This window comes from Octopus sinensis, unplaced genomic scaffold (genome assembly GCF_006345805.1).
Source record: "Octopus sinensis unplaced genomic scaffold, ASM634580v1 Contig13677, whole genome shotgun sequence".
Taxonomy (NCBI): Eukaryota; Metazoa; Mollusca; class Cephalopoda; order Octopoda; family Octopodidae; genus Octopus; species Octopus sinensis.
Window position 1 is genome coordinate 60,001 of NW_021833027.1, and position 14,635 is coordinate 74,635.

The following is a 14,635-nucleotide window of genomic DNA, read 5'->3' on the forward strand; positions in this document are numbered from 1 at the left end:
GGACGGGACTGGTCTAGGGCTAAAAAAAACAGTTAATACCACCACCACCACCACTACCAAATAATACTATACAGCGTGTCCATGAATTATCGTTACAATTTCCACACTTTCAAACTTCAAATTGTAAAGGTAATTTATGGACGGCCTGTACTACTACAATCAACAAATCGACATCAAAAGATGGAGGAATAAATAAAGGAGTTTTTTTGGGTTTTTTTTTTTTTTTGACAAGACAACACTAAAATGCAACATAGTAACGTCACCAGGACTCGAACCCACGCCCAGTCAGTTTGACTATTGAGAAACGGCATTTCATGAAGAAGCACAATGAACGAAATAAACCATTGATAATGAAAAAGAAGCTGATGATGATGATGATGATGGTGGTGGTGGTGGTGATGAAGTCTTTTGATGACAATGTCATCCTCATCATCATCACCATCGTCATAAATTCTTTCTAATTTTAGCACAGCGTCAGTAATTTTAAGGGGAGGGGGACTAGTCGATTCTATTGGCACCCCAATCAGTGTTCAACAGGTACTTCTTTATTTTATTCTATCGACCCCCCTCCCCCTAATAGACGAAAGACAATGTCGACTTCGGCGGAATTCGAACTCAGAACGCAATGAACCAGATCATCACCGTCATCACAATCACCGTCTATTTATTTTGTTTTTGCTTAAACTTCGTTTGTTCTCGGGGAAAGGCATGACAGACACAACAACAACATTTCACTTTCTTCCCGACTCTTTCTACCACCACCACCAACAACAACAACAACAACACCGCTACCAAACGTAGAGGCGTCATTAAAATTATCATCATCATTATCATCATCATCGTCATCATCATCACCACCACCACCATTAATTCCTAGATCACAGTAATTATCATTTATTTATTATTCAGTTCAGTACGAAGATGGCTAAAGCGTACATAAGAACACGTGCGCTGAAATGACTTTCCGTGTAATGCAATTATAAAAGAGAGGAAGATTGGAAACGTGTGTGTGTGTGTGTGTGTGTGTGTGTGTGTGTGTGTGTGTGTGTGTGTGTGTGTGTGTGTGTGTGTGTGTGTGTGTGTGTGTGAGTGTGTGTGTGTGTGTAAAACCTTTTCTGAAAGCAGTGTGCCGGCATGACCGCAGTCCAAAGAAGGGGAGTGCGCAACGCGAGTATATAATAAATAAATATATAAATACGTTTGCAATCGTTGTAATCGATAAATAGGAAAAAGCAGGAACTTCCCCCGTTCCGAGAAAACATTATAACCATAACAATAACACTTGAGACAGAGTGAGACAGGGGACAGACAGACAGACAGACAGACAGACAGACAGACAGAGACGCAGGCATGGTTTTGTGGTAAGAAGTTTGTTACCCCAACCAAAAGGTTCGGGGGTTCGGTCCCACTACGTGCGTGACACGTTGGGCCAACACGAAGTCTTTGGGAGTGGATGTGGCAGAAGGGAAAATGAAAGAAGCCCGTCGTGTAATATATATATATCTGTGTGTTTGTGTGTGTGTGTCAGTGTGTCCTCCACACTCGACAACCCGTGCTGGTTTGTTTACGTCCTCGAAAACTTAGCGGTTCAGCAAAATTGTCCGATAGAATAAGTACTATCCTTTAATATATATATACATACAGACATATATATATGTGTGTGTATATATATATATATATATATTATATATATATAATATATATATATATATATCGATTTGTTTGCGTAAAAACCCTTCAAGGCGATGCCCAAGCATGGCCGCAGTCCAATGACTGAAAGAAATAAAGAATAAAGGTGTGTGTGTGTGTGTATATATACATATATGTATGTAAATGCGTGCGCGTATACGCACCTACAGAATACGCACTTTTAAAAAGAATGCTCTGTAATCATAATATTAGTAGTGCGAAAAAACCAAAATCTATCTATAGATGCTATTTCAGCTTTGCTTCTTTTTTTTTCTTTTTTCTTTTCTTTGGCTTTTAAATTCCGCATTAAAGCCGCAACAAATCTGGGAAACACATTTTTGACGGAAAGGGGCTTCCGTACATTTTGACGTAGCAAAATGAGGTGAGTAGTATCAGCGAATAATATATAATTGAAATGTTGCGGTACCATTAACATAAATTAATTTTTACACAAACATACACACAGATACAAGCGTCTTGCTTAGTAGTAAAAATAGCCATGCTTTTCCATGAACCACGTTTAACCGGTCAAAGCTCCAGATAACGCATGATTGTATATATACATACATATATAGACATAGATAGATAGATAGATAGATAGATAGATAGATAGATAGATAGATAGATAGATAGATAGATAGATAGGTAGGTAGGCAGATAGATAGATAGATAGATAGATAGATAGATAAAATCTTTTGTTTTATTTGTTTCGATCATCAGGTTGCGGATAGAGCCTTTAAGATTTTTTAGTCGAATCAATCGGCTCCAGTATTTTCGTCGAACTGCTATGTCGCGAGGACGTAAGCACACTACCACCGGTTGTCAAGCGGTGGTGGGGCACAAACACAGGCGCACAGACACGTGCATATATATATATATATTTCCATCTTTCCTGAGCGCCTATTAATAATAATACTGTAATTGTTCCACGTGTTGTTGTTTTTTCTGTTTTCCCGTTTGGATTAAAATTATATATATATATATATATATATACATACATGCTCACACAAACACGACGGGCTTCGATCAGTTTCCGTTTGCCAAATTCACTTACAAGGCTTTGATAGGCCTGAGGGTACACGAGAAGACACTTGCCCAATGTGCCACGCAATCGGACTGAACCCGGAGCCATGTGGTTAGGAAGTAAGCTATTTATCACACAGCCACCCCAGAGCCTAATATCATATTTTTACAAGAAGATTGTCGATAGGGACTTCGAAGTTTCAGACCGTTAGCCTCTATTGGTCGGCTCTCTGACCGAAACTTCGGTTATGTATTGAGTAATCTGTTAGTTTAGTGTTAGACTGTTTTTTTTTTATTGCAACTCCAAACAAACATTATACGAAGGGGTACTGAAAAGTTGGTGGCTTTAAGGATACGGTAAAAGGCCTGGATGGCGGCCCAACCTTATGAGTTCTTTTACAGGGCTTGGGAAAACTGAATGACCACTGCAATAGGTGCGTGAATCTGTTGAATATAATCATAATTAACTGATCCTCCTGTATTTTCATTTACTCAAGCCAGGAACATCTCAGCACCCTTCATTTGAGCGTGTGTGAGACTGTGTGTAAATTGGTGTGTATGTTTTTAAAGGGATAGATAGACTGATCGGGGTTAAGCCACAATTGCTGGGTGTCAACTATAGTTGCTTAACTCCAGGTCAGCGCCGATCCAACCTCTTATTCAGACATTGTGTAAATCGACCTACAATGATCCAGAATAACTCTTTAGCATTAAAATACGGTTTGGAGAAAAATTTGCCAGCTATTTCTAGAAGGTCGACCTACAACGTAAGGGATTCCCTCGTTGGTTGGGTGTTAGATATGTGGTGTGTTTGTTATTTAACCGTGTTGAATTCAAGTATTTGCCACACCCAGGTAAACAATAGGTTGCGGGGGTGGGGATAAACGAGTAAATGGTAAATACGATGTGAACCAACAACACGTTTCAGACATTAGCAACATAAGCAACGGTAACAATGATTCTAGGAACAACACAAAAACATTAGCAACGATTCTAGTAACAAAGTTAATAGGAACAATAACAACGACACGCGCAATAACAACTGCACTAGCAACGATAAGAACTGTATTGGCAACATGGTTGACACGGGGGAGTACAATAACATTAGGAGCAATGACAACGGCGTTAGCAACGATGGCAAGAACGGCAACTCTACAACAATAACAACGTTCGCAACAATAGGGGGAAATCGGGGGGCAACAAATGGCACTAGCAGCAATAATGGCGGCGTTAGCAACAATAATAACAAGCAGTGGTAACGACCGCACGAGGAACAACAATAACAACTAGCAACAACAAAGCCAACGTTAGCAACAATAAGTTTATAAGGACAAAATCAGTAACAAAAACAAACAAAACAAATATCCAACCACCGGCAGACTATATGGTCCCCGAAATTCTAGAAATAGCTACGAAATCTTCCTCAAATCACACTCCACTGTCTTAATTAAAATATGAAAGGTATACATTCAACTGATAGTAATTATGCTCGATACCACCCAAGAAAGGTGTGATGGCCATGAATAGAGGCTCTCTGATCGTGGATCAGAGTTGACTCGGGGTTAAACATCAACCATTATCGCTACCACCTTTAAACTACTGCCACTACAAAAGTCCACACCGTCGTCGCCATCACGACCATCGCAACCGTCACCGCCACGTCTTCAGCGAGGTTAATGTGACATCTAATACCGCTGTAGAAGAAGTATGGCTGCGTGTATATTTATTTCCTTTTATTCCAAAAATAGCCATGTGTAAACATCAATATTGGCAATTTAAAGAGTAGCGACGAGAATGTTGTAAATTAATGACAGTCTATATACCCTTGATACACGCGGTGTGTGTTAAAATGAACGACAGACAAAATGAAGGTGAGCCAGCGAAGTGGGTATTTTACATACGCACACACAGATGTAATAGCTAGAGGACGTGAACTGATTTAGGGTCTGCAATTTGTCAAAACTTCAGGACATAAACCAGTAATAAATATATATATATACACGCACACACAGACAGGGAAAGCGGTACATATTCTGTAGTATTGACTGACACTCGTTATCAAATACACACGCGTTCTTAAAGACGCATACACACATACGTATGTACACACGCGTGCATATATCTGCATATATGCATGTACTCTTGACGCACACACACACATATATATAAATATATATATATATATTATATATATATATATATATATATATATAATATATGAAAACAACCCCTACACACACAGTCGTCTGCTGTTATCAACATGCCAGACTACGCACAAAGACGCATACACACATACGTAAGTACACACACGTGCATATATGCATGTACTCTTGACGCACACACACACACACACATATATATATATATATATATATAAATATATATATATATAATATATATATATATATGAAAACAACCCCTACACACACAGTCGTCTGCTGTTATCAACATGCCAGACTACGCACACAGAGTACATCGTCTGCTGACAACACAATAAACATGGCAGACATGCACACAGACAAGCAGCAGATAACATATCCAACTTCAACATCAAGTAGCAACGGTGGAGAAGTGTTCCTTTAAACCAATATCGATTTAGGTATTGATGCGGCATGCTGCCAAGGGTTTGTCAGTGGAAAAAAAAAATATATATATATATGTATATATATATCTTCCCATCAGCATCAATATCAGCGTAGCTAGAACGGGCGTCATTAATATCATCACCAGACTGACATCACTATAGCATTTAGAGCGATAAAGGAATTTACTGGGTTTTGAGGGGTTGTTATTTAGTGTGTGTGTGTGTGTCAGTTTGTATAAAATATATATATACATATACTGAGAGCGTGTGAGTGCGTGCGTAGGTTATATATATATTTTTTTCTTCTCCCCTTTGCCAAGCATCATTTAGCTCGCCAACATCAATAACACTACGACTGGCTGAATACAAAATGTGTCGGGAATTTAAGGGCTGTTAATATGTTTTGTTGCTGTTGTTGCATTTTTTAGTAAGGGTGTTGGTGTCGGGGTTATGAGCCCGTATATCAGTAGTGTATGGCTGTGTGTTGTTTGTGTTTATGTCTGTGTGTAGCTGTGCGAGTCGAATTTTTTTCTTTTCTTTTCGACGGAAAAGCAACAATGGAAGAGTAATGTTAATAAAAGCAATAATCGTTTTAAATATTACAAGGTTTAAATATTTTGAGTGGTAGGAGTGTATAGTCGTATAGACAAAGCAAATTGACCAGAGTACTTTAATGGTACTTCATTCTATTGACCTCAAATGGGAAAAGAATAAAGCTAACGTTGGCGGTATTTGAACTCAGAACCTAAAACGAAACTGGTTACACTATGGCTGCTCTTGGGGGCGAGATATTGTCGATTGGATCCACCCCAGTATTTTACTGATACTTTATTTTGTTTACTTCAAAAGGACAAAGGATCAAGTCAAACTCGGTCGGATTTGAATTTGTAACACGAACAGACGTTACTAAATAACATATTGTGTCCGATGTTTTCTTGACTCTGCAGACAACAAACCTCGTTGGATCTGCTAGAAATATCAGCCTAACTTCCGCAAATTACACATCCTACTCTTAATTATTAATTGTACTGCCCACGGAGGAGTGAAAAGGTAAATTCGACCTCTTCAGAACACACAAACACACCTCAAGTAAATTCGTCTTGCCTTATGTCAATGGTAAAATTTGAACCAAGTTTAGTCTTGTGTCACGTTTAAACTCAACTTTGAATCAAGTAAAGTCTACCTTGTGTCACGTTGAACTTTGATCTAGGATTAGTATGCAGTGTGTCAAGTTCAACTTTCAACTAAGTTCTGTCTGCCTTATGTGTTGTTAAACTTTGATCCAGGCTCAGGCTGCCTTGTGTCACGTTGAACTGTGATCTAGGCTCAGGCTGCCTTCTGTCGCGTTGAACTGTGATTCAAGCTCAGGATGCTTTGTGTCATCTTGAACTTTGATCCAAGATCATTCTGCCTTGTGTCACATTCAACTTTGATCCAAGTTCAGTCTTATTTGTATCACATTCAACTTTGAGCCAAGTTCAGTCTGCTTCGTGTCACGTTGAACTTCGAACCAAGCTCAGTGTCACGTTCAACTTTGAGCCAAGTTCATTCTGCCTCGTATCATGTTCAGTTTTGAGTCAAGCATAGTGTGATTTGTGTCATACTGAACTTTGATCCAAGCTCAAATTGTCATACTACGTTAAACTTTGAACCAAACTCAGTTAATTATACGACATGAGCTACCGAGGAATCCTCTCTATTATTGCTTGACCTGCAAGAAGCAACAGTCGAATATCCATCCAGTTACACCTACCAACGTTACAAAAGGCAGGACACATTAGATAATGCAACCCCTGATATGCTTCGGGGAAAAAAGAGAGGGACATATACGGGACACTGTCAGTGCTTAGGTACGAATCAGAGTGCTAGATGAAATACAAGTGCAGTATTTAGTTCCGATCCTTAGTGCTGGACCAAACACACTAATACCATTTAGTTAACTATCTACATTCAGAGGTTCAAGTCTCACTGATTTCACTGAACTAAAGCAACAGTAGCAGCCACTGCTGTCTAACCCCAGATCAACCTCGACAGAGCAAATACTATGATTTCAAAGATATACAAGTCGTGACCAACCTATCTTTCATGCAAACAGAATTACGTATGACTACATTATCCAAGACTTGTGTTCCTCCTTTAAAAGTCAAAGCACGATCTGAAGGGATATTTGACTTCTATATCTAGCAGTGTCTGACGAACCACACAGATTTTTACTTGATGACTTAAAAGTACCGGTTATATGCTGCAGTCGATGAAACAGCTGGCAACTCATGGATGCAATGTCTTTATATTTCGGCAACATGAAACCAACACACTACACCGAACGAAACCAGTTTTTTTATTTTACCTAGAATTCCACGAGCCAAAAGGATTCTAAAAGAGGTCGTTCGATTTGCTAGAAATAGCAACCACATCTCTTTCGCGTCATATATATATATATAACCTATGCAATATGTTATATAATACACTAAATTATACATATATACAATAACTTTAATATACCATATATTATATAATATACTACATATTATACACTAGATATAGTTATATCATATATTCGATCGTATACTATAAATTATATACAAAATGACATACAATATTATAATAATAAAAATAATAATGAAATTATTGTATACAGTGCTCAGGTACACCATTACATACCAGATATACAAGACCAGAATGGAACCTGTGCGCGATCGCTCGACCAGCTGGAAATAACAGCTAACTTACTTTCAGGTTTTAAAAAAAAGGACACATTGGATAATGGATATAGATTTAGATTTATAGTAAGGTCATGGATGGAATGCCTTTTATCAATCGGGATTTGGGCCCCACCCAGCCTAAATAATTGAAGGAAAACAGCGGGCAGTGGATGTAGTAATTGATTGACTAACAGACGCTAATTGACAGGAATGTGAAATGCGATAGGCAAACGAATCCAAAGAACTAGTCTTCGGTGGCACAGAACAATCTGTCATTATGGCACAACACACACATTATATTACACACACACACACACATATATATATATATATAGCGTTGGATTTAACGGTAACCCAGGTAAGAAAAGGAAAAGGATAAGAAAGACAGATACGGGTGAGCCTAGTAACCGAATCATAACGGTGAGAGATAAAAAGAGGGATTAACCAATCAACGATAACCTGCTTACCTTAAAGAGAATCTGATTGGTTGGTTGGTCTAGCCTTATTTAAACTGATAATGTTTATGTTTAACCTACCAATGACTGGTTACTGTAATAATGGTTGTTGTTGTTGTTTTGTAGGTCCAATGTCAGACCTGCTCAAAACGACAAAGTTCTAGCCGTGACCATCCCTCGTATTATTATTTTTTTTTTTCAAGTATTAGCTAAGACTAGGTCGTTCCATACCAGTTCAGTGCAGCACGACAACATCACATAATTCGCGCGTAAACACACACGACACGACAGCAACACAACAGACATTATTAACAGACTGATAGGGCTTCCTTCTTCTTTTTGCTTATTAACATCAACTACTATTAAAAAAAAAGACACCAACACCAACACCATCACCATCACCAACTACAGACTCACCAACTACAGACATTATCACTAGTAATGCAGCTGAACTTGCAGTTAATGTATTCAGCGCATTTTGCACTGCCAATATCTTCACCAAACCGACATACCAGACCAGCCAACAACATTTCCAGTAGTACCATAAACACGAGATAGGAAACATGCTTGCCCACACAGTTGACAAACCAGTAGTAATAGTAGTAGTAATAGTAGTAGTAATAGTAGTAGTAATAGTAGTAGCAGCAAAACGAGCAATTATGATATTTTTACCGTTTATACAAATCACCTAACCATCATATTTAACACACACACACACACACATACATACACATGAGCGCGCAAACACACACACATGCGTGTGCGAACACACACACACACACACATATATATATTACTTTGTGTGTTCCAGCCCAAAGGCTGTGTGGCCATGCTGGGGCACCGCCATCTATTATATATATATATATATATATAAATGCGTGTGTGCACGCGCGCGCGTGCAATATGCCCCCCCCCCACCCAAACAATTAGGAACGCGAGCATACACTTCTAACATTTCTTTATTACAGCGCTGGTCCTTGTGGCAAATATATCCAGATATGCCTTACATAAAACAAACACTACCACCACCACCATCATCATCATCATCACGATCAGCATCACAATTGTTTACAAGTAATAATAATAATACAAAGACTATTGCTATATCTATATATATATATATATGTGTGTGTGTGTGTGTGTGTGTGTATGAGTATATATATATACACACATTTAAAAAGGGATCTATCTAGAAGCAGTAACACCCCCCCACCCCACCTCCACCGTCGCCTCTTGTTCGTTGTACTTGCTCCTACTACTACTACTACTACTACTACCACTACTACTCTTGCTTCGATCAGTCGCCACCGTCACCGCCTCCATCGACACCATAAATACAACATCCCCACCACCACCACCACCGCCACTACTACTATAACTACTACGAGTATTTACTACGATTGCCGATGCGCCTCCCACTATATTGCCGCCGCCGTCGACGACGCCGCCGCCATCACCATCACCATCACCATCACTACGAAACAGCCATTGATTCTGCAACAGCTAATACTACTACAAACAACACAACTACCCCTGCTGTTACTACTAATACTACTACAAATACTACAATTGTTACTATCACCAGACACCATCATCATCATCATCATCATCATCATCACAATAGTCGCATTAAACGCTACTACTGTTTTATCATTTGGCTAATAAATATCGAACCCCTGTGTGTGTGGTCGTTCCGCGCCGCGCTAAAAATAGCAGTCATTAATCACTTAAAATCACACCCTACTGTCTGATGAGACTTTTGTAAGAAAAAAAAAAAAAAAAGGCGCAGTGGAACAAAAGGGAAGGTCCTAGGATCCCCCTTCCACACTTAGATATAGATATATATATAGGGGACAGGAGAAAGGACGGGATGGGCACGGCAGGAATGATTTGGATCAGGACTGACCTGGTGGATGTTAGTAGTGGTGGCGGTGGTGATGGGGGTGGGTGAGACAGGGTGGGTGGGGGGTTAAACAACGACGCCAACACCACACTACATGTGTTAATATCATCATCACCATCATCATCATCATCATCGTCACTACTACTACTACTACTACTACTACTGTCGATTGCCAGCATTTCCCGCCGCAACCACTACCACTACTACTACGACGACTACTACTACTACTACTACACTACCTCTACTGCTGCTGCTGCTGCTGCAATAATTGCTATCACCGTTACCATCACCATCATTATCACATTAGTCGGATGTCAATATTTCCCGCCACTATCGCCGTCGACACCACCACCACCACCACCACCACTACCATCATCATCATCATCACAATAACCCAATGTCAATATTTACAACCGCTATCACCACCACCACCACTACCACAACCACCACCACCGTTGCTGCTACAATTGCCACTATGACTACCACAATGACGACAACCACCACCACCACCATCATCACCACTACTACTACTTTCACCTCATCATCACCATCACCATCACCAGCAATGGTCCAGTGTCAATAGTTACTGCTGCCCTCTCTACTACTACTACTACTACTACTACCACTACAACCGCCTACGACCACCACCACCACCACCTCCAAACAGCTTTACGCTTGCTATCACCCACCCTACTACTACAACACATACTACCATGAATTAACGATCCACTCTCAGCAAATATTTACATTTACTACTACTACTTCTACTACTACTACTACCACCACCCATTACAACTAAAGCAATCATCATCAGTAGTAGTAGCGTAGTAGTAGTAGTAGTGCAGTGGTAGTGGTGGTGGTGGTGGTGGTGGTTGTGGTAGTAGTATCAGTAGTAGTAGTAGTAGTAGTAGTAGTAACAGTAGTAGCAGCAATAACAACTGTATTGGTTATACAATGTCACGGTCATTGCTACACCTACTAGCAATAGTAATGTTGATAGCTACTATCATCATCAAAATTCATCGCCATCATCATCAGCTTCATTGCAAACATTATTATTATCATTATTTATCATCATCATCATCATCATTAACTAGCAACAGATACAATAATATTAGGGGGATTGTTTTTTTGTTGTTTTTGTTGATTTTTTTCCTTTTTTTGTCATCTAACTGCAAAATGAGGAAGACACTAAACGGACAGCTGACCTACTAGAAATAGTAGCCAAATTGCTCTCAACTCATCCCCCCCACACACACATCATACATACGCTTGAATAACAGGCAATAGCAGCATCAACAGGTGAGGGGACACAATTTAGGAGGATGTCGTCCTGGATGCTTTCTTAACAAAACGGGATGTCGCGGTTGGTTACAAGGGTTGGATTGACGCCAAATCGATAGACATGTTACTACTATCATCATCATCATCATCATCGCTATCATTAAGTATGACCACAACCATCATCATCATCATCATTGTTATCATTAAGTATAACCACCACCACTACCACCATCATCATCATCATCATTGCTATCATTAAGTATAACCACCACCACTACCACCATCATCATCATCATCATTGCTATCATTAAGTATAACCACCACCACTACCACCACCACCATCATCATTGCTATCACTAAGTATAACCACCACAACCACCACCACCACCATCATCATTGCTATCACTAAGTATAACCACCACAACCACCACCACCACCATCATCATTGCTATCACTAAGTATAACCACCATCACTACCACCATCATCATCATCATCATTGCTATCATTAAGTATAACCACAACCACCACCACCACCACCATCATCATCATCATCATTGCTATCATTAATTATAAACACCACCACCACCATCATCATCATCATCATCATCATCTCTGTGGCTGTCATCAGTCAACACAAGAAGAATTACTATTATCGAATTTAGCGCTCCCCCCCTATCCCCATTACCATAAACACCCATCACCAAGAGCGTAATAATAAAAATGAAAATAATAACAATATTAATAATAATTAATAATAATGATGATAATAATAATAATAAGTCGCCATGCCTCGAAACATCAGCATAATTAATTAAGGAACCACCACCATCATCATCATCATAATCAATATTACCACCACCACCACACCACCACCACCACCACCACCCTTGCCACAGCCGAACATGTAAAGTACATTATATATATGCCGTGTCCCATTGTGTCCCGTAAGCTAGCTGTTCGATACTGATCGATAGAATTTAGTACCAGGCTGGAATATGTACGGGGGGAATCGATACTGATATGATTAAACTAACCGTCGAAGGCGGTGCCCCAGCACAGCCACGTCTCTGCGTATTGCTATCGATATATCCAGCAGAAATTTTATTAAATGATATCTATCTAATTATACGCACAAGCACACATATATATACACACACGCACATATACATATATATATATATAATATATTATATATGCACACACATGTATACATACATGTATCTATATATGCACACACATATACATGAATGTATATATGCACACACATATATACATACATATGTTCACACACACATATATACATATATATTCACACACACACATATACATACACATATTCAAACACACACATATATATATATATACATATACACACATATATATGGATGTATATACATATACACACATACATATATACATACATATACACATATATATATACACACACACATATGTATATAAATACACACACACACATATGTATATAAATACACACACACACATATATATATATACACAAACACACATATATACACACGCATATATACACTACACACACGCGTACATATGTAGTATTTTAGTACAACCGCATTACTACTTAGTAGTAACACGGGTAACACAAATAGTATGACACCACCACTACCATCATACCAGCATTAGTACCACCATCGCCACCATCATCGCTATAGGCAACAGCAATCGACACCACCACCACCACCACCGCCACAACCATCCACCACGAACACATAAAGTACACATGTACGCATACATTATAGATGAATACAATACTACAAGCGCTGTCACATCACTAATACTACTACTACTATTATTACTATCACCACCACCACCACCACCACCACCACCACCATCACACCGTCATCATCATCATCATCATCATCAATACTTAGTGCTACCGCCAACAAACAACTGCTATGTATACAAGCAATGGCGCCACCGCCGCAATCATACCTTGAACTTGTGTGTACACTACTGCACATAAATGTAGGCTCGACATCGGAGTTTCCTAATGAAAAGATCGTCAGAGATAATACAGGGAGGGTAGACACACACACACACACACACACACACACACAGATATATATACAGTGGGAGAGTTGCATAATGAAGGTGGGGAAAAGAAAAGATGGGAGGGGCGGAGGTTTTTTTTGACACTGCACTATTCCATGCAGATGCAGAAGGCTCCCCTGAGTTATCTTATATCAAACCATATTGTGTACACACATGTAATGTATCCGTACATATGTATAAATGTGTATATAACACTGCTTACACTACAGTAGTACAAGATAGGGCATGCTCGTATTTTCGTGTAATTTGCGTGTGTGGTGAGATAGGTAGACAGACAGACAGACAGACAGATAGATAGATAGATAGATAGATAGATAGATAGATAGATAGATAGATGTTATTGCTGCTGCTACTACTACTACTACTACTACTACATTACTAAGGCTACATGCAACACTGTCGTTGTTATGGGTTATTAAGATGTCACTAGAGGTTTAGTTCGGTTAACATGCATGTGTATAGTGTATATATCTATACGGGTATATATATATATGTGTGTGTGTGTGTGTGTGTGTAAATAAATGCATGTATATAAATAGATGCTTAAATGTAAGGTGTGGTGTTAATTAGTAGCAGGTGCGTCAAAATGTTTTGTATGCATGCGTATATATATATATATATTTCTTTACTACCCACAAGGGGCTAAACACAGAGTGGACAAACAAGGACAGACAAACGGATTAAGTCGATTACATCAACCCCAGTGCGTAACTGGTACTTAATTTATCGACCCCGAAAGGATGAAAGGCAAAGTCGACCTCGGCGGAATTTGAACCCAGAACGTATATATATATATATATATGCATACGTGTGTGTGTGTATATATATGTATTTATGTTCGTGAAAACAACTAAGATGTCTACAGTGGCTCTATAGTAGCTGCGGTATGCATTAACATGTATGTTT

The 14,635-nt window shown here is 39.1% G+C and overlaps 1 long non-coding RNA gene across 1 annotated transcript in view; it reads left to right on the forward strand.

The window, feature by feature from the left end:
- Nucleotides 1-399, forward strand: part of LOC118761462 — a 20,921-nt gene extending 20,522 nt beyond the window's left edge. The window contains exon 3 of the long non-coding RNA XR_004997396.1: nt 360-399. This is a non-coding gene — a long non-coding RNA (uncharacterized LOC118761462). The remainder of the gene's footprint in view (nt 1-359) is intronic.
- Nucleotides 400-14,635: the final 14,236 nt, after the last annotated feature.